The 26,455-nt window shown below is 52.0% G+C and overlaps 12 non-coding genes and 4 pseudogenes across 12 annotated transcripts; all 16 read right to left on the bottom strand.

Annotated features, from left to right (window-relative positions):
- Positions 1 to 254: 254 nt before the first annotated feature.
- Positions 255 to 367, bottom strand: LOC132812655 (5S ribosomal RNA; annotated as a pseudogene).
- Positions 368 to 1,893: 1,526 nt separating this feature from the next.
- Positions 1,894 to 2,012, bottom strand: LOC132812632 (5S ribosomal RNA). The gene has a single exon (XR_009643733.1). It is a non-coding gene; the product is annotated as a 5S ribosomal RNA (ribosomal RNA).
- Positions 2,013 to 3,541: 1,529 nt separating this feature from the next.
- On the bottom strand, positions 3,542 to 3,650 carry LOC132812653 (5S ribosomal RNA; annotated as a pseudogene).
- A 1,533-nt stretch (positions 3,651 to 5,183) lies between these two features.
- LOC132812631 (5S ribosomal RNA) lies at positions 5,184 to 5,302 on the bottom strand. The gene has a single exon (XR_009643732.1). It is a non-coding gene; the product is annotated as a 5S ribosomal RNA (ribosomal RNA).
- Positions 5,303 to 6,831: 1,529 nt separating this feature from the next.
- On the bottom strand, positions 6,832 to 6,940 carry LOC132812652 (5S ribosomal RNA; annotated as a pseudogene).
- A 1,524-nt stretch (positions 6,941 to 8,464) lies between these two features.
- Positions 8,465 to 8,583, bottom strand: LOC132812630 (5S ribosomal RNA). The gene has a single exon (XR_009643731.1). It is a non-coding gene; the product is annotated as a 5S ribosomal RNA (ribosomal RNA).
- Positions 8,584 to 10,121: 1,538 nt separating this feature from the next.
- LOC132812643 (5S ribosomal RNA) lies at positions 10,122 to 10,240 on the bottom strand. Its single transcript, XR_009643744.1, has one exon. It is a non-coding gene; the product is annotated as a 5S ribosomal RNA (ribosomal RNA).
- A 1,528-nt stretch (positions 10,241 to 11,768) lies between these two features.
- On the bottom strand, positions 11,769 to 11,887 carry LOC132812629 (5S ribosomal RNA). Its single transcript, XR_009643730.1, has one exon. It is a non-coding gene; the product is annotated as a 5S ribosomal RNA (ribosomal RNA).
- A 1,529-nt stretch (positions 11,888 to 13,416) lies between these two features.
- Positions 13,417 to 13,527, bottom strand: LOC132812654 (5S ribosomal RNA; annotated as a pseudogene).
- Positions 13,528 to 15,052: 1,525 nt separating this feature from the next.
- On the bottom strand, positions 15,053 to 15,171 carry LOC132812628 (5S ribosomal RNA). The gene has a single exon (XR_009643729.1). It is a non-coding gene; the product is annotated as a 5S ribosomal RNA (ribosomal RNA).
- Positions 15,172 to 16,704: 1,533 nt separating this feature from the next.
- On the bottom strand, positions 16,705 to 16,822 carry LOC132812646 (5S ribosomal RNA). The gene has a single exon (XR_009643747.1). It is a non-coding gene; the product is annotated as a 5S ribosomal RNA (ribosomal RNA).
- A 1,533-nt stretch (positions 16,823 to 18,355) lies between these two features.
- On the bottom strand, positions 18,356 to 18,474 carry LOC132812627 (5S ribosomal RNA). The gene has a single exon (XR_009643728.1). It is a non-coding gene; the product is annotated as a 5S ribosomal RNA (ribosomal RNA).
- A 1,527-nt stretch (positions 18,475 to 20,001) lies between these two features.
- LOC132812626 (5S ribosomal RNA) lies at positions 20,002 to 20,120 on the bottom strand. The gene has a single exon (XR_009643727.1). It is a non-coding gene; the product is annotated as a 5S ribosomal RNA (ribosomal RNA).
- A 1,528-nt stretch (positions 20,121 to 21,648) lies between these two features.
- Positions 21,649 to 21,767, bottom strand: LOC132812625 (5S ribosomal RNA). Its single transcript, XR_009643726.1, has one exon. It is a non-coding gene; the product is annotated as a 5S ribosomal RNA (ribosomal RNA).
- Positions 21,768 to 23,298: 1,531 nt separating this feature from the next.
- On the bottom strand, positions 23,299 to 23,417 carry LOC132812624 (5S ribosomal RNA). The gene has a single exon (XR_009643725.1). It is a non-coding gene; the product is annotated as a 5S ribosomal RNA (ribosomal RNA).
- A 1,534-nt stretch (positions 23,418 to 24,951) lies between these two features.
- LOC132812660 (5S ribosomal RNA) lies at positions 24,952 to 25,070 on the bottom strand. The gene has a single exon (XR_009643752.1). It is a non-coding gene; the product is annotated as a 5S ribosomal RNA (ribosomal RNA).
- Positions 25,071 to 26,455: the final 1,385 nt, after the last annotated feature.

The raw sequence follows: 26,455 nt of genomic DNA, 5'->3' as shown, positions 1-26,455 counted from the left end.
CCAACTCCTGCACCTATTGTCCTCCTTTCCTGACTGCCACCCGCAGACAGCGTGCAGCCCCAATCCCTTTCTTTCCGTCTTTCTCGCTGATTTCGGCAGCGCTCCGCTCTCCTCCCCTCCCTGTCTGGTGCCTGCAGGCGACTGATGGCCGGCACAGCAGCAGCAGCAGCAGCAGCAAAAATAACCTGCCGCTCCATTGCGTGGCACAACACAAGTGCAGAGGGGTGACTTGAGCAGCCCCTGCTGGCGGAAAAAGCCTACTGCACCTGGTATTCCCAGGCGGTCTCCCATCCAAGTACTAACCAGGCCTGAGTCTGCTTAGCTTCCGAGATCAGACGAGATTTTTCAGACTAGTATGGCCGTAGGCACCGGCCCCTTCCTTTTCTCCCTACTTCAAGGCGTGCTGGCCAGCCACATTTTCTTTGCTGCTCTTTCTCTTTATCCCCTTTGTTTTTTTTTCTCTTTTCTCTTTGCTCTTCCTCCTCTGTGCGTGCTTCCCTCCCTCCGTCCCTCCAGCTGCCTTTCAGCCAGCCCTTGCCCACCAGGCTCCTGTAGTCTCCCACATCCCCACGCAGGCCAACTGCAAGCCCTCCCCCTGCTTCATCAGGCTGCAGCCTGCATTCTCTCATCCTTCCGCACTCCTCCACGCCTCCCTTTCCCAATGGCAGGCAGTGGCCAGGGGGGTACCGCAGGGATCACTACTGGCACCGCAGCTTTTTACCATATATCTTAACCATCTACAAGATGCTATTAGCCATAACATTAGCAAATTTGCTGATGATACTAAGCTGGCTGGCAGGGTGAAATGTCATCAGGATGTTAGCAGATTACAGGGTGACCTGGACAAGTTAGGTGAGTGGCCAGATGCAATTTAATGTGGATAAATCAATGGTTACCCACTTTGGTGCAAGGCAGATTACTACCTAAATGGAATCAATTTAGGTCAAGGGGCAGGACAGAGAGATCTGGGGGTTCCTGTACACCACTCAATGAAGGTAAGCATGCAGGTACAGCAGGTAGTGAAGAAGGCTAATAGCATGCTGGCCTTCATAACAAGAGGGATGGAGTATAGAAGCAAAGAGGTTCTTTTGCAGCTGTACAGGGCCCTGGTGAGACCACACCTGGAGTACTGTGTGCAGTTCTGCTCTCCAGATTTGATTCTGGCTATTGAGGGAATGCAGCGTAGGTTCACCAGGTCAATTCCTGGACTGGCGGGATTACCTTACACTGAAAGACTGGAGCGACTGGGCTTGTGTGTACCCTCGAGTTTAGAAGACTGAGAGGGGATCTGATTGAGACATTTCAGATCATCAAAGGATTGGACACTCTGGCGGCAGGAAACATGTTTCCGCTGCTGGGTGAGTGCCGAAACAGAGGACACTGCTTAAAAATACGGGGTAGACCATTTAGGACAGAGATGAGGAGAAACTTCTTCACCCAGAGAGTGGTGGCTGTGTGGAATGCTCTGCCCCAGAGGGCAGTGGAGGCCCAGTCTCTGGATTCATTTAAGAAAGAGTTGCATAGAGCTCTCAAGGATAGTGGAATCAAGGGTTACGGAGATAAGGCAGGAACAGGATACTGATTAAGGATGATCAGCCATGATCATATTGAATGGTGGTGCAGGCTCGAAAGGCAGAATGGCCAACTCCTGCACCTATTGTCCTCCTTTCCTGACTGCCACCCGCAGACAGCGTGCAGCCCCAATCCCTTTCTTTCCGTCTTTCTCGCTGATTTCGGCAGCGCTCCGCTCTCCTCCCCTCCCTGTCTGGTGCCTGCAGGCGACTGATGGCCGGCACAGCAGCAGCAGCAGCAGCAGCAAATAACCTGCCGCTCCATTGCGTGGCACAACACAAGTGCAGAGGGGTGACTTGAGCAGCCCCTGCTGGCGGAAAAAGCCTACTGCACCTGGTATTCCCAGGCGGTCTCCCATCCAAGTACTAACCAGGCCTGAGTCTGCTTAGCTTCCGAGATCAGACGAGATCGGGCGTTTTCAGACTAGTATGGCCGTAGGCACCGGCCCCTTCCTTTTCTCCCTACTTCAAGGCGTGCTGGCCAGCCACATTTTCTTTGCTGCTCTTTCTCTTTATCCCCTTTGTTTTTTTTTTCTCTTTTCTCTTTGCTCTTCCTCCTCTGTGCGTGCTTCCCTCCCTCCGTCCCTCCAGCTGCCTTTCAGCCAGCCCTTGCCCACCAGGCTCCTGTAGTCTCCCACATCCCCACGCAGGCCAACTGCAAGCCCTCCCCCTGCTTCATCAGGCTGCAGCCTGCATTCTCTCATCCTTCCGCACTCCTCCACGCCTCCCTTTCCCAATGGCAGGCAGTGGCCAGGGGGGTACCGCAGGGATCACTACTGGCACCGCAGCTTTTTACCATATATCTTAACCATCTACAAGATGCTATTAGCCATAACATTAGCAAATTTGCTGATGATACTAAGCTGGCTGGCAGGGTGAAATGTCATCAGGATGTTAGCAGATTACAGGGTGACCTGGACAAGTTAGGTGAGTGGCCAGATGCAATTTAATGTGGATAAATCAATGGTTACCCACTTTGGTGGAAGGCAGATTACTACCTAAATGGAATCAATTTAGGTCAAGGGGCAGGACAGAGAGATCTGGGGGTTCCTGTACACCACTCAATGAAGGTAAGCATGCAGGTACAGCAGGTAGTGAAGAAGGCTAATAGCATGCTGGCCTTCATAACAAGAGGGATGGAGTATAGAAGCAAAGAGGTTCTTTTGCAGCTGTACAGGGCCCTGGTGAGACCACACCTGGAGTACTGTGTGCAGTTCTGCTCTCCAGATTTGATTCTGGCTATTGAGGGAATGCAGCGTAGGTTCACCAGGTCAATTCCTGGACTGGCGGGATTACCTTACACTGAAAGACTGGAGCGACTGGGCTTGTGTGTACCCTCGAGTTTAGAAGACTGAGAGGGGATCTGATTGAGACATTTCAGATCATCAAAGGATTGGACACTCTGGCGGCAGGAAACATGTTTCCGCTGCTGGGTGAGTGCCGAAACAGAGGACACTGCTTAAAAATACGGGGTAGACCATTTAGGACAGAGATGAGGAGAAACTTCTTCACCCAGAGAGTGGTGGCTGTGTGGAATGCTCTGCCCCAGAGGGCAGTGGAGGCCCAGTCTCTGGATTCATTTAAGAAAGAGTTGCATAGAGCTCTCAAGGATAGTGGAATCAAGGGTTACGGAGATAAGGCAGGAACAGGATACTGATTAAGGATGATCAGCCATGATCATATTGAATGGTGGTGCAGGCTCGAAAGGCAGAATGGCCAACTCCTGCACCTATTGTCCTCCTTTCCTGACTGCCACCCGCAGACAGCGTGCAGCCCCAATCCCTTTCTTTCCGTCTTTCTCGCTGATTTCGGCAGCGCTCCGCTCTCCTCCCCTCCCTGTCTGGTGCCTGCAGGCGACTGATGGCCGGCACAGCAGCAGCAGCAGCAGCAGCAAAAATAACCTGCCGCTCCATTGCGTGGCACAACACAAGTGCAGAGGGGTGACTTGAGCAGCCCCTGCTGGCGGAAAAAGCCTACTGCACCTGGTATTCCCAGGCGGTCTCCCATCCAAGTACTAACCAGGCCTGAGTCTGCTTAGCTTCCGAGATCAGGCGTTTTCAGACTAGTATGGCCGTAGGCACCGGCCCTTCCTTTTCTCCCTACTTCAAGGCGTGCTGGCCAGCCACATTTTCTTTGCTGCTCTTTCTCTTTATCCCCTTTGTTTTTTTTTTCTCTTTTCTCTTTGCTCTTCCTCCTCTGTGCGTGCTTCCCTCCCTCCGTCCCTCCAGCTGCCTTTCAGCCAGCCCTTGCCCACCAGGCTCCTGTAGTCTCCCACATCCCCACGCAGGCCAACTGCAAGCCCTCCCCCTGCTTCATCAGGCTGCAGCCTGCATTCTCTCATCCTTCCGCACTCCTCCACGCCTCCCTTTCCCAATGGCAGGCAGTGGCCAGGGGGGTACCGCAGGGATCACTACTGGCACCGCAGCTTTTTACCATATATCTTAACCATCTACAAGATGCTATTAGCCATAACATTAGCAAATTTGCTGATGATACTAAGCTGGCTGGCAGGGTGAAATGTCATCAGGATGTTAGCAGATTACAGGGTGACCTGGACAAGTTAGGTGAGTGGCCAGATGCAATTTAATGTGGATAAATCAATGGTTACCCACTTTGGTGAAGGCAGATTACTACCTAAATGGAATCAATTTAGGTCAAGGGGCAGGACAGAGAGATCTGGGGGTTCCTGTACACCACTCAATGAAGGTAAGCATGCAGGTACAGCAGGTAGTGAAGAAGGCTAATAGCATGCTGGCCTTCATAACAAGAGGGATGGAGTATAGAAGCAAAGAGGTTCTTTTGCAGCTGTACAGGGCCCTGGTGAGACCACACCTGGAGTACTGTGTGCAGTTCTGCTCTCCAGATTTGATTCTGGCTATTGAGGGAATGCAGCGTAGGTTCACCAGGTCAATTCCTGGACTGGCGGGATTACCTTACACTGAAAGACTGGAGCGACTGGGCTTGTGTGTACCCTCGAGTTTAGAAGACTGAGAGGGGATCTGATTGAGACATTTCAGATCATCAAAGGATTGGACACTCTGGCGGCAGGAAACATGTTTCCGCTGCTGGGTGAGTGCCGAAACAGAGGACACTGCTTAAAAATACGGGGTAGACCATTTAGGACAGAGATGAGGAGAAACTTCTTCACCCAGAGAGTGGTGGCTGTGTGGAATGCTCTGCCCCAGAGGGCAGTGGAGGCCCAGTCTCTGGATTCATTTAAGAAAGAGTTGCATAGAGCTCTCAAGGATAGTGGAATCAAGGGTTACGGAGATAAGGCAGGAACAGGATACTGATTAAGGATGATCAGCCATGATCATATTGAATGGTGGTGCAGGCTCGAAAGGCAGAATGGCCAACTCCTGCACCTATTGTCCTCCTTTCCTGACTGCCACCCGCAGACAGCGTGCAGCCCCAATCCCTTTCTTTCCGTCTTTCTCGCTGATTTCGGCAGCGCTCCGCTCTCCTCCCCTCCCTGTCTGGTGCCTGCAGGCGACTGATGGCCGGCACAGCAGCAGCAGCAGCAGCAGCAGCAGCAAAAATAACCTGCCGCTCCATTGCGTGGCACAACACAAGTGCAGAGGGGTGACTTGAGCAGCCCCTGCTGGCGGAAAAAGCCTACTGCACCTGGTATTCCCAGGCGGTCTCCCATCCAAGTACTAACCAGGCCTGAGTCTGCTTAGCTTCCGAGATCAGACGAGATCGGGCGTTTTCAGACTAGTATGGCCGTAGGCACCGGCCCCTTCCTTTTCTCCCTACTTCAAGGCGTGCTGGCCAGCCACATTTTCTTTGCTGCTCTTTCTCTTTATCCCCTTTGTTTTTTTTTTCTCTTTTCTCTTTGCTCTTCCTCCTCTGTGCGTGCTTCCCTCCCTCCGTCCCTCCAGCTGCCTTTCAGCCAGCCCTTGCCCACCAGGCTCCTGTAGTCTCCCACATCCCCACGCAGGCCAACTGCAAGCCCTCCCCCTGCTTCATAAGGCTGCAGCCTGCATTCTCTCATCCTTCCGCACTCCTCCACGCCTCCCTTTCCCAATGGCAGGCAGTGGCCAGGGGGGTACCGCAGGGATCACTACTGGCACCGCAGCTTTTTACCATATATCTTAACCATCTACAAGATGCTATTAGCCATAACATTAGCAAATTTGCTGATGATACTAAGCTGGCTGGCAGGGTGAAATGTCATCAGGATGTTAGCAGATTACAGGGTGACCTGGACAAGTTAGGTGAGTGGCCAGATGCAATTTAATGTGGATAAATCAATGGTTACCCACTTTGGTGGAAGGCAGATTACTACCTAAATGGAATCAATTTAGGTCAAGGGGCAGGACAGAGAGATCTGGGGGTTCCTGTACACCACTCAATGAAGGTAAGCATGCAGGTACAGCAGGTAGTGAAGAAGGCTAATAGCATGCTGGCCTTCATAACAAGAGGGATGGAGTATAGAAGCAAAGAGGTTCTTTTGCAGCTGTACAGGGCCCTGGTGAGACCACACCTGGAGTACTGTGTGCAGTTCTGCTCTCCAGATTTGATTCTGGCTATTGAGGGAATGCAGCGTAGGTTCACCAGGTCAATTCCTGGACTGGCGGGATTACCTTACACTGAAAGACTGGAGCGACTGGGCTTGTGTGTACCCTCGAGTTTAGAAGACTGAGAGGGGATCTGATTGAGACATTTCAGATCATCAAAGGATTGGACACTCTGGCGGCAGGAAACATGTTTCCGCTGCTGGGTGAGTGCCGAAACAGAGGACACTGCTTAAAAATACGGGGTAGACCATTTAGGACAGAGATGAGGAGAAACTTCTTCACCCAGAGAGTGGTGGCTGTGTGGAATGCTCTGCCCCAGAGGGCAGTGGAGGCCCAGTCTCTGGATTCATTTAAGAAAGAGTTGCATAGAGCTCTCAAGGATAGTGGAATCAAGGGTTACGGAGATAAGGCAGGAACAGGATACTGATTAAGGATGATCAGCCATGATCATATTGAATGGTGGTGCAGGCTCGAAAGGCAGAATGGCCAACTCCTGCACCTATTGTCCTCCTTTCCTGACTGCCACCCGCAGACAGCGTGCAGCCCCAATCCCTTTCTTTCCGTCTTTCTCGCTGATTTCGGCAGCGCTCCGCTCTCCTCCCCTCCCTGTCTGGTGCCTGCAGGCGACTGATGGCCGGCACAGCAGCAGCAGCAGCAGCAGCAAAAATAACCTGCCGCTCCATTGCGTGGCACAACACAAGTGCAGAGGGGTGACTTGAGCAGCCCCTGCTGGCGGAAAAAGCCTACTGCACCTGGTATTCCCAGGCGGTCTCCCATCCAAGTACTAACCAGGCCTGAGTCTGCTTAGCTTCCGAGATCAGGCGTTTTCAGACTAGTATGGCCGTAGGCACCGGCCCCTTCCTTTTCTCCCTACTTCAAGGCGTGCTGGCCAGCCACATTTTCTTTGCTGCTCTTTCTCTTTATCCCCTTTGTTTTTTTTTTCTCTTTTCTCTTTGCTCTTCCTCCTCTGTGCGTGCTTCCCTCCCTCCGTCCCTCCAGCTGCCTTTCAGCCAGCCCTTGCCCACCAGGCTCCTGTAGTCTCCCACATCCCCACGCAGGCCAACTGCAAGCCCTCCCCCTGCTTCATCAGGCTGCAGCCTGCATTCTCTCATCCTTCCGCACTCCTCCACGCCTCCCTTTCCCAATGGCAGGCAGTGGCCAGGGGGGTACCGCAGGGATCACTACTGGCACCGCAGCTTTTTACCATATATCTTAACCATCTACAAGATGCTATTAGCCATAACATTAGCAAATTTGCTGATGATACTAAGCTGGCTGGCAGGGTGAAATGTCATCAGGATGTTAGCAGATTACAGGGTGACCTGGACAAGTTAGGTGAGTGGCCAGATGCAATTTAATGTGGATAAATCAATGGTTACCCACTTTGGTGGAAGGCAGATTACTACCTAAATGGAATCAATTTAGGTCAAGGGGCAGGACAGAGAGATCTGGGGGTTCCTGTACACCACTCAATGAAGGTAAGCATGCAGGTACAGCAGGTAGTGAAGAAGGCTAATAGCATGCTGGCCTTCATAACAAGAGGGATGGAGTATAGAAGCAAAGAGGTTCTTTTGCAGCTGTACAGGGCCCTGGTGAGACCACACCTGGAGTACTGTGTGCAGTTCTGCTCTCCAGATTTGATTCTGGCTATTGAGGGAATGCAGCGTAGGTTCACCAGGTCAATTCCTGGACTGGCGGGATTACCTTACACTGAAAGACTGGAGCGACTGGGCTTGTGTGTACCCTCGAGTTTAGAAGACTGAGAGGGGATCTGATTGAGACATTTCAGATCATCAAAGGATTGGACACTCTGGCGGCAGGAAACATGTTTCCGCTGCTGGGTGAGTGCCGAAACAGAGGACACTGCTTAAAAATACGGGGTAGACCATTTAGGACAGAGATGAGGAGAAACTTCTTCACCCAGAGAGTGGTGGCTGTGTGGAATGCTCTGCCCCAGAGGGCAGTGGAGGCCCAGTCTCTGGATTCATTTAAGAAAGAGTTGCATAGAGCTCTCAAGGATAGTGGAATCAAGGGTTACGGAGATAAGGCAGGAACAGGATACTGATTAAGGATGATCAGCCATGATCATATTGAATGGTGGTGCAGGCTCGAAAGGCAGAATGGCCAACTCCTGCACCTATTGTCCTCCTTTCCTGACTGCCACCCGCAGACAGCGTGCAGCCCCAATCCCTTTCTTTCCGTCTTTCTCGCTGATTTCGGCAGCGCTCCGCTCTCCTCCCCTCCCTGTCTGGTGCCTGCAGGCGACTGATGGGCAGCAGCAGCAGCAGCAGCAGCAAAAATAACCTGCCGCTCCATTGCGTGGCACAACACAAGTGCAGAGGGGTGACTTGAGCAGCCCCTGCTGGCGGAAAAAGCCTACTGCACCTGGTATTCCCAGGCGGTCTCCCATCCAAGTACTAACCAGGCCTGAGTCTGCTTAGCTTCCGAGATCAGACGAGATCGGGCGTTTTCAGACTAGTATGGCCGTAGGCACCGGCCCCTTCCTTTTCTCCCTACTTCAAGGCGTGCTGGCCAGCCACATTTTCTTTGCTGCTCTTTCTCTTTATCCCCTTTGTTTTTTTTTTCTCTTTTCTCTTTGCTCTTCCTCCTCTGTGCGTGCTTCCCTCCCTCCGTCCCTCCAGCTGCCTTTCAGCCAGCCCTTGCCCACCAGGCTCCTGTAGTCTCCCACATCCCCACGCAGGCCAACTGCAAGCCCTCCCCCTGCTTCATAAGGCTGCAGCCTGCATTCTCTCATCCTTCCGCACTCCTCCACGCCTCCCTTTCCCAATGGCAGGCAGTGGCCAGGGGGGTACCGCAGGGATCACTACTGGCACCGCAGCTTTTTACCATATATCTTAACCATCTACAAGATGCTATTAGCCATAACATTAGCAAATTTGCTGATGATACTAAGCTGGCTGGCAGGGTGAAATGTCATCAGGATGTTAGCAGATTACAGGGTGACCTGGACAAGTTAGGTGAGTGGCCAGATGCAATTTAATGTGGATAAATCAATGGTTACCCACTTTGGTGGAAGGCAGATTACTACCTAAATGGAATCAATTTAGGTCAAGGGGCAGGACAGAGAGATCTGGGGGTTCCTGTACACCACTCAATGAAGGTAAGCATGCAGGTACAGCAGGTAGTGAAGAAGGCTAATAGCATGCTGGCCTTCATAACAAGAGGGATGGAGTATAGAAGCAAAGAGGTTCTTTTGCAGCTGTACAGGGCCCTGGTGAGACCACACCTGGAGTACTGTGTGCAGTTCTGCTCTCCAGATTTGATTCTGGCTATTGAGGGAATGCAGCGTAGGTTCACCAGGTCAATTCCTGGACTGGCGGGATTACCTTACACTGAAAGACTGGAGCGACTGGGCTTGTGTGTACCCTCGAGTTTAGAAGACTGAGAGGGGATCTGATTGAGACATTTCAGATCATCAAAGGATTGGACACTCTGGCGGCAGGAAACATGTTTCCGCTGCTGGGTGAGTGCCGAAACAGAGGACACTGCTTAAAAATACGGGGTAGACCATTTAGGACAGAGATGAGGAGAAACTTCTTCACCCAGAGAGTGGTGGCTGTGTGGAATGCTCTGCCCCAGAGGGCAGTGGAGGCCCAGTCTCTGGATTCATTTAAGAAAGAGTTGCATAGAGCTCTCAAGGATAGTGGAATCAAGGGTTACGGAGATAAGGCAGGAACAGGATACTGATTAAGGATGATCAGCCATGATCATATTGAATGGTGGTGCAGGCTCGAAAGGCAGAATGGCCAACTCCTGCACCTATTGTCCTCCTTTCCTGACTGCCACCCGCAGACAGCGTGCAGCCCCAATCCCTTTCTTTCCGTCTTTCTCGCTGATTTCGGCAGCGCTCCGCTCTCCTCCCCTCCCTGTCTGGTGCCTGCAGGCGACTGATGGCCGGCACAGCAGCAGCAGCAGCAGCAGCAGCAGCAGCAAAAATAACCTGCCGCTCCATTGCGTGGCACAACACAAGTGCAGAGGGGTGACTTGAGCAGCCCCTGCTGGCGGAAAAAGCCTACTGCACCTGGTATTCCCAGGCGGTCTCCCATCCAAGTACTAACCAGGCCTGAGTCTGCTTAGTTTCCGAGATCAGACGAGATCGGGCGTTTTCAGACTAGTATGGCCGTAGGCACCGGCCCCTTCCTTTTCTCCCTACTTCAAGGCGTGCTGGCCAGCCACATTTTCTTTGCTGCTCTTTCTCTTTATCCCCTTTGTTTTTTTTTTCTCTTTTCTCTTTGCTCTTCCTCCTCTGTGCGTGCTTCCCTCCCTCCGTCCCTCCAGCTGCCTTTCAGCCAGCCCTTGCCCACCAGGCTCCTGTAGTCTCCCACATCCCCACGCAGGCCAACTGCAAGCCCTCCCCCTGCTTCATCAGGCTGCAGCCTGCATTCTCTCATCCTTCCGCACTCCTCCACGCCTCCCTTTCCCAATGGCAGGCAGTGGCCAGGGGGTACCGCAGGGATCACTACTGGCACCGCAGCTTTTTACCATATATCTTAACCATCTACAAGATGCTATTAGCCATAACATTAGCAAATTTGCTGATGATACTAAGCTGGCTGGCAGGGTGAAATGTCATCAGGATGTTAGCAGATTACAGGGTGACCTGGACAAGTTAGGTGAGTGGCCAGATGCAATTTAATGTGGATAAATCAATGGTTACCCACTTTGGTGGAAGGCAGATTACTACCTAAATGGAATCAATTTAGGTCAAGGGGCAGGACAGAGAGATCTGGGGGTTCCTGTACACCACTCAATGAAGGTAAGCATGCAGGTACAGCAGGTAGTGAAGAAGGCTAATAGCATGCTGGCCTTCATAACAAGAGGGATGGAGTATAGAAGCAAAGAGGTTCTTTTGCAGCTGTACAGGGCCCTGGTGAGACCACACCTGGAGTACTGTGTGCAGTTCTGCTCTCCAGATTTGATTCTGGCTATTGAGGGAATGCAGCGTAGGTTCACCAGGTCAATTCCTGGACTGGCGGGATTACCTTACACTGAAAGACTGGAGCGACTGGGCTTGTGTGTACCCTCGAGTTTAGAAGACTGAGAGGGGATCTGATTGAGACATTTCAGATCATCAAAGGATTGGACACTCTGGCGGCAGGAAACATGTTTCCGCTGCTGGGTGAGTGCCGAAACAGAGGACACTGCTTAAAAATACGGGGTAGACCATTTAGGACAGAGATGAGGAGAAACTTCTTCACCCAGAGAGTGGTGGCTGTGTGGAATGCTCTGCCCCAGAGGGCAGTGGAGGCCCAGTCTCTGGATTCATTTAAGAAAGAGTTGCATAGAGCTCTCAAGGATAGTGGAATCAAGGGTTACGGAGATAAGGCAGGAACAGGATACTGATTAAGGATGATCAGCCATGATCATATTGAATGGTGGTGCAGGCTCGAAAGGCAGAATGGCCAACTCCTGCACCTATTGTCCTCCTTTCCTGACTGCCACCCGCAGACAGCGTGCAGCCCCAATCCCTTTCTTTCCGTCTTTCTCGCTGATTTCGGCAGCGCTCCGCTCTCCTCCCCTCCCTGTCTGGTGCCTGCAGGCGACTGATGGCCGGCACAGCAGCAGCAGCAGCAGCAGCAAAAATAACCTGCCGCTCCATTGCGTGGCACAACACAAGTGCAGAGGGGTGACTTGAGCAGCCCCTGCTGGCGGAAAAAGCCTACTGCACCTGGTATTCCCAGGCGGTCTCCCATCCAAGTACTAACCAGGCCTGAGTCTGCTTAGCTTCCGAGATCAGACGAGATCGGGCGTTTTCAGACTAGTATGGCCGTAGGCACCGGCCCCTTCCTTTTCTCCCTACTTCAAGGCGTGCTGGCCAGCCACATTTTCTTTGCTGCTCTTTCTCTTTATCCCCTTTGTTTTTTTTTTCTCTTTTCTCTTTGCTCTTCCTCCTCTGTGCGTGCTTCCCTCCCTCCGTCCCTCCAGCTGCCTTTCAGCCAGCCCTTGCCCACCAGGCTCCTGTAGTCTCCCACATCCCCACGCAGGCCAACTGCAAGCCCTCCCCCTGCTTCATCAGGCTGCAGCCTGCATTCTCTCATCCTTCCGCACTCCTCCACGCCTCCCTTTCCCAATGGCAGGCAGTGGCCAGGGGGGTACCGCAGGGATCACTACTGGCACCGCAGCTTTTTACCATATATCTTAACCATCTACAAGATGCTATTAGCCATAACATTAGCAAATTTGCTGATGATACTAAGCTGGCTGGCAGGGTGAAATGTCATCAGGATGTTAGCAGATTACAGGGTGACCTGGACAAGTTAGGTGAGTGGCCAGATGCAATTTAATGTGGATAAATCAATGGTTACCCACTTTGGTGGAAGGCAGATTACTACCTAAATGGAATCAATTTAGGTCAAGGGGCAGGACAGAGAGATCTGGGGGTTCCTGTACACCACTCAATGAAGGTAAGCATGCAGGTACAGCAGGTAGTGAAGAAGGCTAATAGCATGCTGGCCTTCATAACAAGAGGGATGGAGTATAGAAGCAAAGAGGTTCTTTTGCAGCTGTACAGGGCCCTGGTGAGACCACACCTGGAGTACTGTGTGCAGTTCTGCTCTCCAGATTTGATTCTGGCTATTGAGGGAATGCAGCGTAGGTTCACCAGGTCAATTCCTGGACTGGCGGGATTACCTTACACTGAAAGACTGGAGCGACTGGGCTTGTGTGTACCCTCGAGTTTAGAAGACTGAGAGGGGATCTGATTGAGACATTTCAGATCATCAAAGGATTGGACACTCTGGCGGCAGGAAACATGTTTCCGCTGCTGGGTGAGTGCCGAAACAGAGGACACTGCTTAAAAATACGGGGTAGACCATTTAGGACAGAGATGAGGAGAAACTTCTTCACCCAGAGAGTGGTGGCTGTGTGGAATGCTCTGCCCCAGAGGGCAGTGGAGGCCCAGTCTCTGGATTCATTTAAGAAAGAGTTGCATAGAGCTCTCAAGGATAGTGGAATCAAGGGTTACGGAGATAAGGCAGGAACAGGATACTGATTAAGGATGATCAGCCATGATCATATTGAATGGTGGTGCAGGCTCGAAAGGCAGAATGGCCAACTCCTGCACCTATTGTCCTCCTTTCCTGACTGCCACCCGCAGACAGCGTGCAGCCCCAATCCCTTTCTTTCCGTCTTTCTCGCTGATTTCGGCAGCGCTCCGCTCTCCTCCCCTCCCTGTCTGGTGCCTGCAGGCGACTGATGGCCGGCACAGCAGCAGCAGCAGCAGCAGCAAAAATAACCTGCCGCTCCATTGCGTGGCACAACACAAGTGCAGAGGGGTGACTTGAGCAGCCCCTGCTGGCGGAAAAAGCCTACTGCACCTGGTATTCCCAGGCGGTCTCCCATCCAAGTACTAACCAGGCCTGAGTCTGCTTAGCTTCCGAGATCAGGATCGTTTTCAGACTAGTATGGCCGTAGGCACCGGCCCCTTCCTTTTCTCCCTACTTCAAGGCGTGCTGGCCAGCCACATTTTCTTTGCTGCTCTTTCTCTTTATCCCCTTTGTTTTTTTTCTCTTTTCTCTTTGCTCTTCCTCCTCTGTGCGTGCTTCCCTCCCTCCGTCCCTCCAGCTGCCTTTCAGCCAGCCCTTGCCCACCAGGCTCCTGTAGTCTCCCACATCCCCACGCAGGCCAACTGCAAGCCCTCCCTGCTTCATCAGGCTGCAGCCTGCATTCTCTCATCCTTCCGCACTCCTCCACGCCTCCCTTTCCCAATGGCAGGCAGTGGCCAGGGGGGTACCGCAGGGATCACTACTGGCACCGCAGCTTTTTACCATATATCTTAACCATCTACAAGATGCTATTAGCCATAACATTAGCAAATTTGCTGATGATACTAAGCTGGCTGGCAGGGTGAAATGTCATCAGGATGTTAGCAGATTACAGGGTGACCTGGACAAGTTAGGTGAGTGGCCAGATGCAATTTAATGTGGATAAATCAATGGTTACCCACTTTGGTGGAAGGCAGATTACTACCTAAATGGAATCAATTTAGGTCAAGGGGCAGGACAGAGAGATCTGGGGGTTCCTGTACACCACTCAATGAAGGTAAGCATGCAGGTACAGCAGGTAGTGAAGAAGGCTAATAGCATGCTGGCCTTCATAACAAGAGGGATGGAGTATAGAAGCAAAGAGGTTCTTTTGCAGCTGTACAGGGCCCTGGTGAGACCACACCTGGAGTACTGTGTGCAGTTCTGCTCTCCAGATTTGATTCTGGCTATTGAGGGAATGCAGCGTAGGTTCACCAGGTCAATTCCTGGACTGGCGGGATTACCTTACACTGAAAGACTGGAGCGACTGGGCTTGTGTGTACCCTCGAGTTTAGAAGACTGAGAGGGGATCTGATTGAGACATTTCAGATCATCAAAGGATTGGACACTCTGGCGGCAGGAAACATGTTTCCGCTGCTGGGTGAGTGCCGAAACAGAGGACACTGCTTAAAAATACGGGGTAGACCATTTAGGACAGAGATGAGGAGAAACTTCTTCACCCAGAGAGTGGTGGCTGTGTGGAATGCTCTGCCCCAGAGGGCAGTGGAGGCCCAGTCTCTGGATTCATTTAAGAAAGAGTTGCATAGAGCTCTCAAGGATAGTGGAATCAAGGGTTACGGAGATAAGGCAGGAACAGGATACTGATTAAGGATGATCAGCCATGATCATATTGAATGGTGGTGCAGGCTCGAAAGGCAGAATGGCCAACTCCTGCACCTATTGTCCTCCTTTCCTGACTGCCACCCGCAGACAGCGTGCAGCCCCAATCCCTTTCTTTCCGTCTTTCTCGCTGATTTCGGCAGCGCTCCGCTCTCCTCCCCTCCCTGTCTGGTGCCTGCAGGCGACTGATGGCCGGCACAGCAGCAGCAGCAGCAGCAGCAAAAATAACCTGCCGCTCCATTGCGTGGCACAACACAAGTGCAGAGGGGTGACTTGAGCAGCCCCTGCTGGCGGAAAAAGCCTACTGCACCTGGTATTCCCAGGCGGTCTCCCATCCAAGTACTAACCAGGCCTGAGTCTGCTTAGCTTCCGAGATCAGACGAGATCGGGCGTTTTCAGACTAGTATGGCCGTAGGCACCGGCCCTTCCTTTTCTCCCTACTTCAAGGCGTGCTGGCCAGCCACATTTTCTTTGCTGCTCTTTCTCTTTATCCCCTTTGTTTTTTTTTTCTCTTTTCTCTTTGCTCTTCCTCCTCTGTGCGTGCTTCCCTCCCTCCGTCCCTCCAGCTGCCTTTCAGCCAGCCCTTGCCCACCAGGCTCCTGTAGTCTCCCACATCCCCACGCAGGCCAACTGCAAGCCCTCCCCCTGCTTCATAGGCTGCAGCCTGCATTCTCTCATCCTTCCGCACTCCTCCACGCCTCCCTTTCCCAATGGCAGGCAGTGGCCAGGGGGGTACCGCAGGGATCACTACTGGCACCGCAGCTTTTTACCATATATCTTAACCATCTACAAGATGCTATTAGCCATAACATTAGCAAATTTGCTGATGATACTAAGCTGGCTGGCAGGGTGAAATGTCATCAGGATGTTAGCAGATTACAGGGTGACCTGGACAAGTTAGGTGAGTGGCCAGATGCAATTTAATGTGGATAAATCAATGGTTACCCACTTTGGTGGAAGGCAGATTACTACCTAAATGGAATCAATTTAGGTCAAGGGGCAGGACAGAGAGATCTGGGGGTTCCTGTACACCACTCAATGAAGGTAAGCATGCAGGTACAGCAGGTAGTGAAGAAGGCTAATAGCATGCTGGCCTTCATAACAAGAGGGATGGAGTATAGAAGCAAAGAGGTTCTTTTGCAGCTGTACAGGGCCCTGGTGAGACCACACCTGGAGTACTGTGTGCAGTTCTGCTCTCCAGATTTGATTCTGGCTATTGAGGGAATGCAGCGTAGGTTCACCAGGTCAATTCCTGGACTGGCGGGATTACCTTACACTGAAAGACTGGAGCGACTGGGCTTGTGTGTACCCTCGAGTTTAGAAGACTGAGAGGGGATCTGATTGAGACATTTCAGATCATCAAAGGATTGGACACTCTGGCGGCAGGAAACATGTTTCCGCTGCTGGGTGAGTGCCGAAACAGAGGACACTGCTTAAAAATACGGGGTAGACCATTTAGGACAGAGATGAGGAGAAACTTCTTCACCCAGAGAGTGGTGGCTGTGTGGAATGCTCTGCCCCAGAGGGCAGTGGAGGCCCAGTCTCTGGATTCATTTAAGAAAGAGTTGCATAGAGCTCTCAAGGATAGTGGAATCAAGGGTTACGGAGATAAGGCAGGAACAGGATACTGATTAAGGATGATCAGCCATGATCATATTGAATGGTGGTGCAGGCTCGAAAGGCAGAATGGCCAACTCCTGCACCTATTGTCCTCCTTTCCTGACTGCCACCCGCAGACAGCGTGCAGCCCCAATCCCTTTCTTTCCGTCTTTCTCGCTGATTTCGGCAGCGCTCCGCTCTCCTCCCCTCCCTGTCTGGTGCCTGCAGGCGACTGATGGCCGGCACAGCAGCAGCAGCAGCAGCAGCAGCAGCAAAAATAACCTGCCGCTCCATTGCGTGGCACAACACAAGTGCAGAGGGGTGACTTGAGCAGCCCCTGCTGGCGGAAAAAGCCTACTGCACCTGGTATTCCCAGGCGGTCTCCATCCAAGTACTAACCAGGCCTGAGTCTGCTTAGCTTCCGAGATCAGACGAGATCGGGCGTTTTCAGACTAGTATGGCCGTAGGCACCGGCCCCTTCCTTTTCTCCCTACTTCAAGGCGTGCTGGCCAGCCACATTTTCTTTGCTGCTCTTTCTCTTTATCCCCTTTGTTTTTTTTTTCTCTTTTCTCTTTGCTCTTCCTCCTCTGTGCGTGCTTCCCTCCCTCCGTCCCTCCAGCTGCCTTTCAGCCAGCCCTTGCCCACCAGGCTCCTGTAGTCTCCCACATCCCCACGCAGGCCAACTGCAAGCCCTCCCCCTGCTTCATCAGGCTGCAGCCTGCATTCTCTCATCCTTCCGCACTCCTCCACGCCTCCCTTTCCCAATGGCAGGCAGTGGCCAGGGGGGTACCGCAGGGATCACTACTGGCACCGCAGCTTTTTACCATATATCTTAACCATCTACAAGATGCTATTAGCCATAACATTAGCAAATTTGCTGATGATACTAAGCTGGCTGGCAGGGTGAAATGTCATCAGGATGTTAGCAGATTACAGGGTGACCTGGACAAGTTAGGTGAGTGGCCAGATGCAATTTAATGTGGATAAATCAATGGTTACCCACTTTGGTGAAGGCAGATTACTACCTAAATGGAATCAATTTAGGTCAAGGGGCAGGACAGAGAGATCTGGGGGTTCCTGTACACCACTCAATGAAGGTAAGCATGCAGGTACAGCAGGTAGTGAAGAAGGCTAATAGCATGCTGGCCTTCATAACAAGAGGGATGGAGTATAGAAGCAAAGAGGTTCTTTTGCAGCTGTACAGGGCCCTGGTGAGACCACACCTGGAGTACTGTGTGCAGTTCTGCTCTCCAGATTTGATTCTGGCTATTGAGGGAATGCAGCGTAGGTTCACCAGGTCAATTCCTGGACTGGCGGGATTACCTTACACTGAAAGACTGGAGCGACTGGGCTTGTGTGTACCCTCGAGTTTAGAAGACTGAGAGGGGATCTGATTGAGACATTTCAGATCATCAAAGGATTGGACACTCTGGCGGCAGGAAACATGTTTCCGCTGCTGGGTGAGTGCCGAAACAGAGGACACTGCTTAAAAATACGGGGTAGACCATTTAGGACAGAGATGAGGAGAAACTTCTTCACCCAGAGAGTGGTGGCTGTGTGGAATGCTCTGCCCCAGAGGGCAGTGGAGGCCCAGTCTCTGGATTCATTTAAGAAAGAGTTGCATAGAGCTCTCAAGGATAGTGGAATCAAGGGTTACGGAGATAAGGCAGGAACAGGATACTGATTAAGGATGATCAGCCATGATCATATTGAATGGTGGTGCAGGCTCGAAAGGCAGAATGGCCAACTCCTGCACCTATTGTCCTCCTTTCCTGACTGCCACCCGCAGACAGCGTGCAGCCCCAATCCCTTTCTTTCCGTCTTTCTCGCTGATTTCGGCAGCGCTCCGCTCTCCTCCCCTCCCTGTCTGGTGCCTGCAGGCGACTGATGGCCGGCACAGCAGCAGCAGCAGCAGCAGCAGCAGCAAAAATAACCTGCCGCTCCATTGCGTGGCACAACACAAGTGCAGAGGGGTGACTTGAGCAGCCCTGCTGGCGGAAAAAGCCTACTGCACCTGGTATTCCCAGGCGGTCTCCCATCCAAGTACTAACCAGGCCTGAGTCTGCTTAGCTTCCGAGATCAGACGAGATCGGGCGTTTTCAGACTAGTATGGCCGTAGGCACCGGCCCCTTCCTTTTCTCCCTACTTCAAGGCGTGCTGGCCAGCCACATTTTCTTTGCTGCTCTTTCTCTTTATCCCCTTTGTTTTTTTTTTCTCTTTTCTCTTTGCTCTTCCTCCTCTGTGCGTGCTTCCCTCCCTCCGTCCCTCCAGCTGCCTTTCAGCCAGCCTTGCCCACCAGGCTCCTGTAGTCTCCACATCCCCACGCAGGCCAACTGCAAGCCCTCCCCTGCTTCATCAGGCTGCAGCCTGCATTCTCTCATCCTTCCGCACTCCTCCACGCCTCCCTTTCCCAATGGCAGGCAGTGGCCAGGGGGGTACCGCAGGGATCACTACTGGCACCGCAGCTTTTTACCATATATCTTAACCATCTACAAGATGCTATTAGCCATAACATTAGCAAATTTGCTGATGATACTAAGCTGGCTGGCAGGGTGAAATGTCATCAGGATGTTAGCAGATTACAGGGTGACCTGGACAAGTTAGGTGAGTGGCCAGATGCAATTTAATGTGGATAAATCAATGGTTACCCACTTTGGTGGAAGGCAGATTACTACCTAAATGGAATCAATTTAGGTCAAGGGGCAGGACAGAGAGATCTGGGGGTTCCTGTACACCACTCAATGAAGGTAAGCATGCAGGTACAGCAGGTAGTGAAGAAGGCTAATAGCATGCTGGCCTTCATAACAAGAGGGATGGAGTATAGAAGCAAAGAGGTTCTTTTGCAGCTGTACAGGGCCCTGGTGAGACCACACCTGGAGTACTGTGTGCAGTTCTGCTCTCCAGATTTGATTCTGGCTATTGAGGGAATGCAGCGTAGGTTCACCAGGTCAATTCCTGGACTGGCGGGATTACCTTACACTGAAAGACTGGAGCGACTGGGCTTGTGTGTACCCTCGAGTTTAGAAGACTGAGAGGGGATCTGATTGAGACATTTCAGATCATCAAAGGATTGGACACTCTGGCGGCAGGAAACATGTTTCCGCTGCTGGGTGAGTGCCGAAACAGAGGACACTGCTTAAAAATACGGGGTAGACCATTTAGGACAGAGATGAGGAGAAACTTCTTCACCCAGAGAGTGGTGGCTGTGTGGAATGCTCTGCCCCAGAGGGCAGTGGAGGCCCAGTCTCTGGATTCATTTAAGAAAGAGTTGCATAGAGCTCTCAAGGATAGTGGAATCAAGGGTTACGGAGATAAGGCAGGAACAGGATACTGATTAAGGATGATCAGCCATGATCATATTGAATGGTGGTGCAGGCTCGAAAGGCAGAATGGCCAACTCCTGCACCTATTGTCCTCCTTTCCTGACTGCCACCGCAGACAGCGTGCAGCCCCAATCCCTTTCTTTCCGTCTTTCTCGCTGATTTCGGCAGCGCTCCGCTCTCCTCCCCTCCCTGTCTGGTGCCTGCAGGCGACTGATGGCCGGCACAGCAGCAGCAGCAGCAGCAGCAGCAAAAATAACCTGCCGCTCCATTGCGTGGCACAACACAAGTGCAGAGGGGTGACTTGAGCAGCCCTGCTGGCGGAAAAAGCCTACTGCACCTGGTATTCCCAGGCGGTCTCCCATCCAAGTACTAACCAGGCCTGAGTCTGCTTAGCTTCCGAGATCAGACGAGATCGGGCGTTTTCAGACTAGTATGGCCGTAGGCACCGGCCCCTTCCTTTTCTCCCTACTTCAAGGCGTGCTGGCCAGCCACATTTTCTTTGCTGCTCTTTCTCTTTATCCCCTTTGTTTTTTTTTTCTCTTTTCTCTTTGCTCTTCCTCCTCTGTGCGTGCTTCCCTCCCTCCGTCCCTCCAGCTGCCTTTCAGCCAGCCCTTGCCCACCAGGCTCCTGTAGTCTCCCACATCCCCACGCAGGCCAACTGCAAGCCCTCCCCCTGCTTCATAAGGCTGCAGCCTGCATTCTCTCATCCTTCCGCACTCCTCCACGCCTCCCTTTCCCAATGGCAGGCAGTGGCCAGGGGGGTACCGCAGGGATCACTACTGGCACCGCAGCTTTTTACCATATATCTTAACCATCTACAAGATGCTATTAGCCATAACATTAGCAAATTTGCTGATGATACTAAGCTGGCTGGCAGGGTGAAATGTCATCAGGATGTTAGCAGATTACAGGGTGACCTGGACAAGTTAGGTGAGTGGCCAGATGCAATTTAATGTGGATAAATCAATGGTTACCCACTTTGGTGGAAGGCAGATTACTACCTAAATGGAATCAATTTAGGTCAAGGGGCAGGACAGAGAGATCTGGGGGTTCCTGTACACACTCAATGAAGGTAAGCATGCAGGTACAGCAGGTAGTGAAGAAGGCTAATAGCATGCTGGCCTTCATAACAAGAGGGATGGAGTATAGAAGCAAAGAGGTTCTTTTGCAGCTGTACAGGGCCCTGGTGAGACCACACCTGGAGTACTGTGTGCAGTTCTGCTCTCCAGATTTGATTCTGGCTATTGAGGGAATGCAGCGTAGGTTCACCAGGTCAATTCCTGGACTGGCGGGATTACCTTACACTGAAAGACTGGAGCGACTGGGCTTGTGTGTACCCTCGAGTTTAGAAGACTGAGAGGGGATCTGATTGAGACATTTCAGATCATCAAAGGATTGGACACTCTGGCGGCAGGAAACATGTTTCCGCTGCTGGGTGAGTGCCGAAACAGAGGACACTGCTTAAAAATACGGGGTAGACCATTTAGGACAGAGATGAGGAGAAACTTCTTCACCCAGAGAGTGGTGGCTGTGTGGAATGCTCTGCCCCAGAGGGCAGTGGAGGCCCAGTCTCTGGATTCATTTAAGAAAGAGTTGCATAGAGCTCTCAAGGATAGTGGAATCAAGGGTTACGGAGATAAGGCAGGAACAGGATACTGATTAAGGATGATCAGCCATGATCATATTGAATGGTGGTGCAGGCTCGAAAGGCAGAATGGCCAACTCCTGCACCTATTGTCCTCCTTTCCTGACTGCCACCCGCAGACAGCGTGCAGCCCCAATCCCTTTCTTTCCGTCTTTCTCGCTGATTTCGGCAGCGCTCCGCTCTCCTCCCCTCCCTGTCTGGTGCCTGCAGGCGACTGATGGCCGGCACAGCAGCAGCAGCAGCAGCAGCAAAAATAACCTGCCGCTCCATTGCGTGGCACAACACAAGTGCAGAGGGGTGACTTGAGCAGCCCCTGCTGGGGGAAAAAGCCTACTGCACCTGGTATTCCCAGGCGGTCTCCCATCCAAGTACTAACCAGGCCTGAGTCTGCTTAGCTTCCGAGATCAGACGAGATCGGGCGTTTTCAGACTAGTATGGCCGTAGGCACCGGCCCCTTCCTTTTCTCCCTACTTCAAGGCGTGCTGGCCAGCCACATTTTCTTTGCTGCTCTTTCTCTTTATCCCCTTTGTTTTTTTTTTCTCTTTTCTCTTTGCTCTTCCTCCTCTGTGCGTGCTTCCCTCCCTCCGTCCCTCCAGCTGCCTTTCAGCCAGCCCTTGCCCACCAGGCTCCTGTAGTCTCCCACATCCCCACGCAGGCCAACTGCAAGCCCTCCCCCTGCTTCATCAGGCTGCAGCCTGCATTCTCTCATCCTTCCGCACTCCTCCACGCCTCCCTTTCCCAATGGCAGGCAGTGGCCAGGGGGGTACCGCAGGGATCACTACTGGCACCGCAGCTTTTTACCATATATCTTAACCATCTACAAGATGCTATTAGCCATAACATTAGCAAATTTGCTGATGATACTAAGCTGGCTGGCAGGGTGAAATGTCATCAGGATGTTAGCAGATTACAGGGTGACCTGGACAAGTTAGGTGAGTGGCCAGATGCAATTTAATGTGGATAAATCAATGGTTACCCACTTTGGTGCAAGGCAGATTACTACCTAAATGGAATCAATTTAGGTCAAGGGGCAGGACAGAGAGATCTGGGGGTTCCTGTACACCACTCAATGAAGGTAAGCATGCAGGTACAGCAGGTAGTGAAGAAGGCTAATAGCATGCTGGCCTTCATAACAAGAGGGATGGAGTATAGAAGCAAAGAGGTTCTTTTGCAGCTGTACAGGGCCCTGGTGAGACCACACCTGGAGTACTGTGTGCAGTTCTGCTCTCCAGATTTGATTCTGGCTATTGAGGGAATGCAGCGTAGGTTCACCAGGTCAATTCCTGGACTGGCGGGATTACCTTACACTGAAAGACTGGAGCGACTGGGCTTGTGTGTACCCTCGAGTTTAGAAGACTGAGAGGGGATCTGATTGAGACATTTCAGATCATCAAAGGATTGGACACTCTGGCGGCAGGAAACATGTTTCCGCTGCTGGGTGAGTGCCGAAACAGAGGACACTGCTTAAAAATACGGGGTAGACCATTTAGGACAGAGATGAGGAGAAACTTCTTCACCCAGAGAGTGGTGGCTGTGTGGAATGCTCTGCCCCAGAGGGCAGTGGAGGCCCAGTCTCTGGATTCATTTAAGAAAGAGTTGCATAGAGCTCTCAAGGATAGTGGAATCAAGGGTTACGGAGATAAGGCAGGAACAGGATACTGATTAAGGATGATCAGCCATGATCATATTGAATGGTGGTGCAGGCTCGAAAGGCAGAATGGCCAACTCCTGCACCTATTGTCCTCCTTTCCTGACTGCCACCCGCAGACAGCGTGCAGCCCCAATCCCTTTCTTTCCGTCTTTCTCGCTGATTTCGGCAGCGCTCCGCTCTCCTCCCTCCCTGTCTGGTGCCTGCAGGCGACTGATGGCCGGCACAGCAGCAGCAGCAGCAGCAGCAGCAAAAATAACCTGCCGCTCCATTGCGTGGCACAACACAAGTGCAGAGGGGTGACTTGAGCAGCCCCTGCTGGCGGAAAAAGCCTACTGCACCTGGTATTCCCAGGCGGTCTCCCATCCAAGTACTAACCAGGCCTGAGTCTGCTTAGCTTCCGAGATCAGACGAGATCGGGCGTTTTCAGACTAGTATGGCCGTAGGCACCGGCCCCTTCCTTTTCTCCCTACTTCAAGGCGTGCTGGCCAGCCACATTTTCTTTGCTGCTCTTTCTCTTTATCCCCTTTGTTTTTTTTTTCTCTTTTCTCTTTGCTCTTCCTCCTCTGTGCGTGCTTCCCTCCCTCCGTCCCTCCAGCTGCCTTTCAGCCAGCCTTGCCCACCAGGCTCCTGTAGTCTCCCACATCCCCACGCAGGCCAACTGCAAGCCCTCCCCCTGCTTCATCAGGCTGCAGCCTGCATTCTCTCATCCTTCCGCACTCCTCCACGCCTCCCTTTCCCAATGGCAGGCAGTGGCCAGGGGGGTACCGCAGGGATCACTACTGGCACCGCAGCTTTTTACCATATATCTTAACCATCTACAAGATGCTATTAGCCATAACATTAGCAAATTTGCTGATGATACTAAGCTGGCTGGCAGGGTGAAATGTCATCAGGATGTTAGCAGATTACAGGGTGACCTGGACAAGTTAGGTGAGTGGCCAGATGCAATTTAATGTGGATAAATCAATGGTTACCCACTTTGGTGGAAGGCAGATTACTACCTAAATGGAATCAATTTAGGTCAAGGGGCAGGACAGAGAGATCTGGGGGTTCCTGTACACCACTCAATGAAGGTAAGCATGCAGGTACAGCAGGTAGTGAAGAAGGCTAATAGCATGCTGGCCTTCATAACAAGAGGGATGGAGTATAGAAGCAAAGAGGTTCTTTTGCAGCTGTACAGGGCCCTGGTGAGACCACACCTGGAGTACTGTGTGCAGTTCTGCTCCAGATTTGATTCTGGCTATTGAGGGAATGCAGCGTAGGTTCACCAGGTCAATTCCTGGACTGGCGGGATTACCTTACACTGAAAGACTGGAGCGACTGGGCTTGTGTGTACCCTCGAGTTTAGAAGACTGAGAGGGGATCTGATTGAGACATTTCAGATCATCAAAGGATTGGACACTCTGGCGGCAGGAAACATGTTTCCGCTGCTGGGTGAGTGCCGAAACAGAGGACACTGCTTAAAAATACGGGGTAGACCATTTAGGACAGAGATGAGGAGAAACTTCTTCACCCAGAGAGTGGTGGCTGTGTGGAATGCTCTGCCCCAGAGGGCAGTGGAGGCCCAGTCTCTGGATTCATTTAAGAAAGAGTTGCATAGAGCTCTCAAGGATAGTGGAATCAAGGGTTACGGAGATAAGGCAGGAACAGGATACTGATTAAGGATGATCAGCCATGATCATATTGAATGGTGGTGCAGGCTCGAAAGGCAGAATGGCCAACTCCTGCACCTATTGTCCTCCTTTCTGACTGCCACCCGCAGACAGCGTGCAGCCCAATCCCTTTCTTTCCGTCTTTCTCGCTGATTTCGGCAGCGCTCCGCTCTCCTCCCCTCCCTGTCTGGTGCCTGCAGGCGACTGATGGCCGGCACAGCAGCAGCAGCAGCAGCAGCAGCAGCAGCAAAAATAACCTGCCGCTCCATTGCGTGGCACAACACAAGTGCAGAGGGGTGACTTGAGCAGCCCCTGCTGGCGGAAAAAAGCCTACTGCACCTGGTATTCCCAGGCGGTCTCCCATCCAAGTACTAACCAGGCCTGAGTCTGCTTAGCTTCCGAGATCAGACGAGATCGGGCGTTTTCAGACTAGTATGGCCGTAGGCACCGGCCCCTTCCTTTTCTCCCTACTTCAAGGCGTGCTGGCCAGCCACATTTTCTTTGCTGCTCTTTCTCTTTATCCCCTTTGTTTTTTTTTTCTCTTTTCTCTTTGCTCTTCCTCCTCTGTGCGTGCTTCCTCCCTCCGTCCCTCCAGCTGCCTTTCAGCCAGCCCTTGCCCACCAGGCTCCTGTAGTCTCCCACATCCCCACGCAGGCCAACTGCAAGCCCTCCCCCTGCTTCATCAGGCTGCAGCCTGCATTCTCATCCTCCGCACTCCTCCACGCCTCCTTTCCCAATGGCAGGCAGTGGCCAGGGGGGTACCGCAGGGATCACTACTGGCACCGCAGCTTTTTACCATATATCTTAACCATCTACAAGATGCTATTAGCCATAACATTAGCAAATTTGCTGATGATACTAAGCTGGCTGGCAGGGTGAAATGTCATCAGGATGTTAGCAGATTACAGGGTGACCTGGACAAGTTAGGTGAGTGGCCAGATGCAATTTAATGTGGATAAATCAATGGTTACCCACTTTGGTGGAAGGCAGATTACTACCTAAATGGAATCAATTTAGGTCAAGGGGCAGGACAGAGAGATCTGGGGGTTCCTGTACACCACTCAATGAAGGTAAGCATGCAGGTACAGCAGGTAGTGAAGAAGGCTAATAGCATGCTGGCCTTCATAACAAGAGGGATGGAGTATAGAAGCAAAGAGGTTCTTTTGCAGCTGTACAGGGCCTGGTGAGACCACACCTGGAGTACTGTGTGCAGTTCTGCTCTCCAGATTTGATTCTGGCTATTGAGGGAATGCAGCGTAGGTTCACCAGGTCAATTCCTGGACTGGCGGGATTACCTTACACTGAAAGACTGGAGCGACTGGGCTTGTGTGTACCCTCGAGTTTAGAAGACTGAGAGGGGATCTGATTGAGACATTTCAGATCATCAAAGGATTGGACACTCTGGCGGCAGGAAACATGTTTCCGCTGCTGGGTGAGTGCCGAACAGAGGACACTGCTTAAAAATACGGGGTAGACCATTTAGGACAGAGATGAGGAGAAACTTCTTCACCAGAGAGTGGTGGCTGTGTGGAATGCTCTGCCCAGAGGGCAGTGGAGGCCCAGTCTCTGGATTCATTTAAGAAAGAGTTGCATAGAGCTCTCAAGGATAGTGGAATCAAGGGTTACGGAGATAAGGCAGGAACAGGATACTGATTAAGGATGATCAGCCATGATCATATTGAATGGTGGTGCAGGCTCGAAAGGAGAATGGCCAACTCCTGCACCTATTGTCCTCCTTTCCTGACTGCCACCGCAGACAGCGTGCAGCCCAATCCCTTTCTTTCCGTCTTTCTCGCTGATTTCGGCAGCGCTCCGCTCTCCTCCCTCCCTG

Source organism: Hemiscyllium ocellatum, unplaced genomic scaffold, assembly GCF_020745735.1.
Source record: "Hemiscyllium ocellatum isolate sHemOce1 unplaced genomic scaffold, sHemOce1.pat.X.cur. scaffold_2859_pat_ctg1, whole genome shotgun sequence".
NCBI classification, from domain to species: domain Eukaryota; kingdom Metazoa; phylum Chordata; class Chondrichthyes; order Orectolobiformes; family Hemiscylliidae; genus Hemiscyllium; species Hemiscyllium ocellatum.
This window is presented reverse-complemented; position numbering and strand designations above follow the sequence as displayed.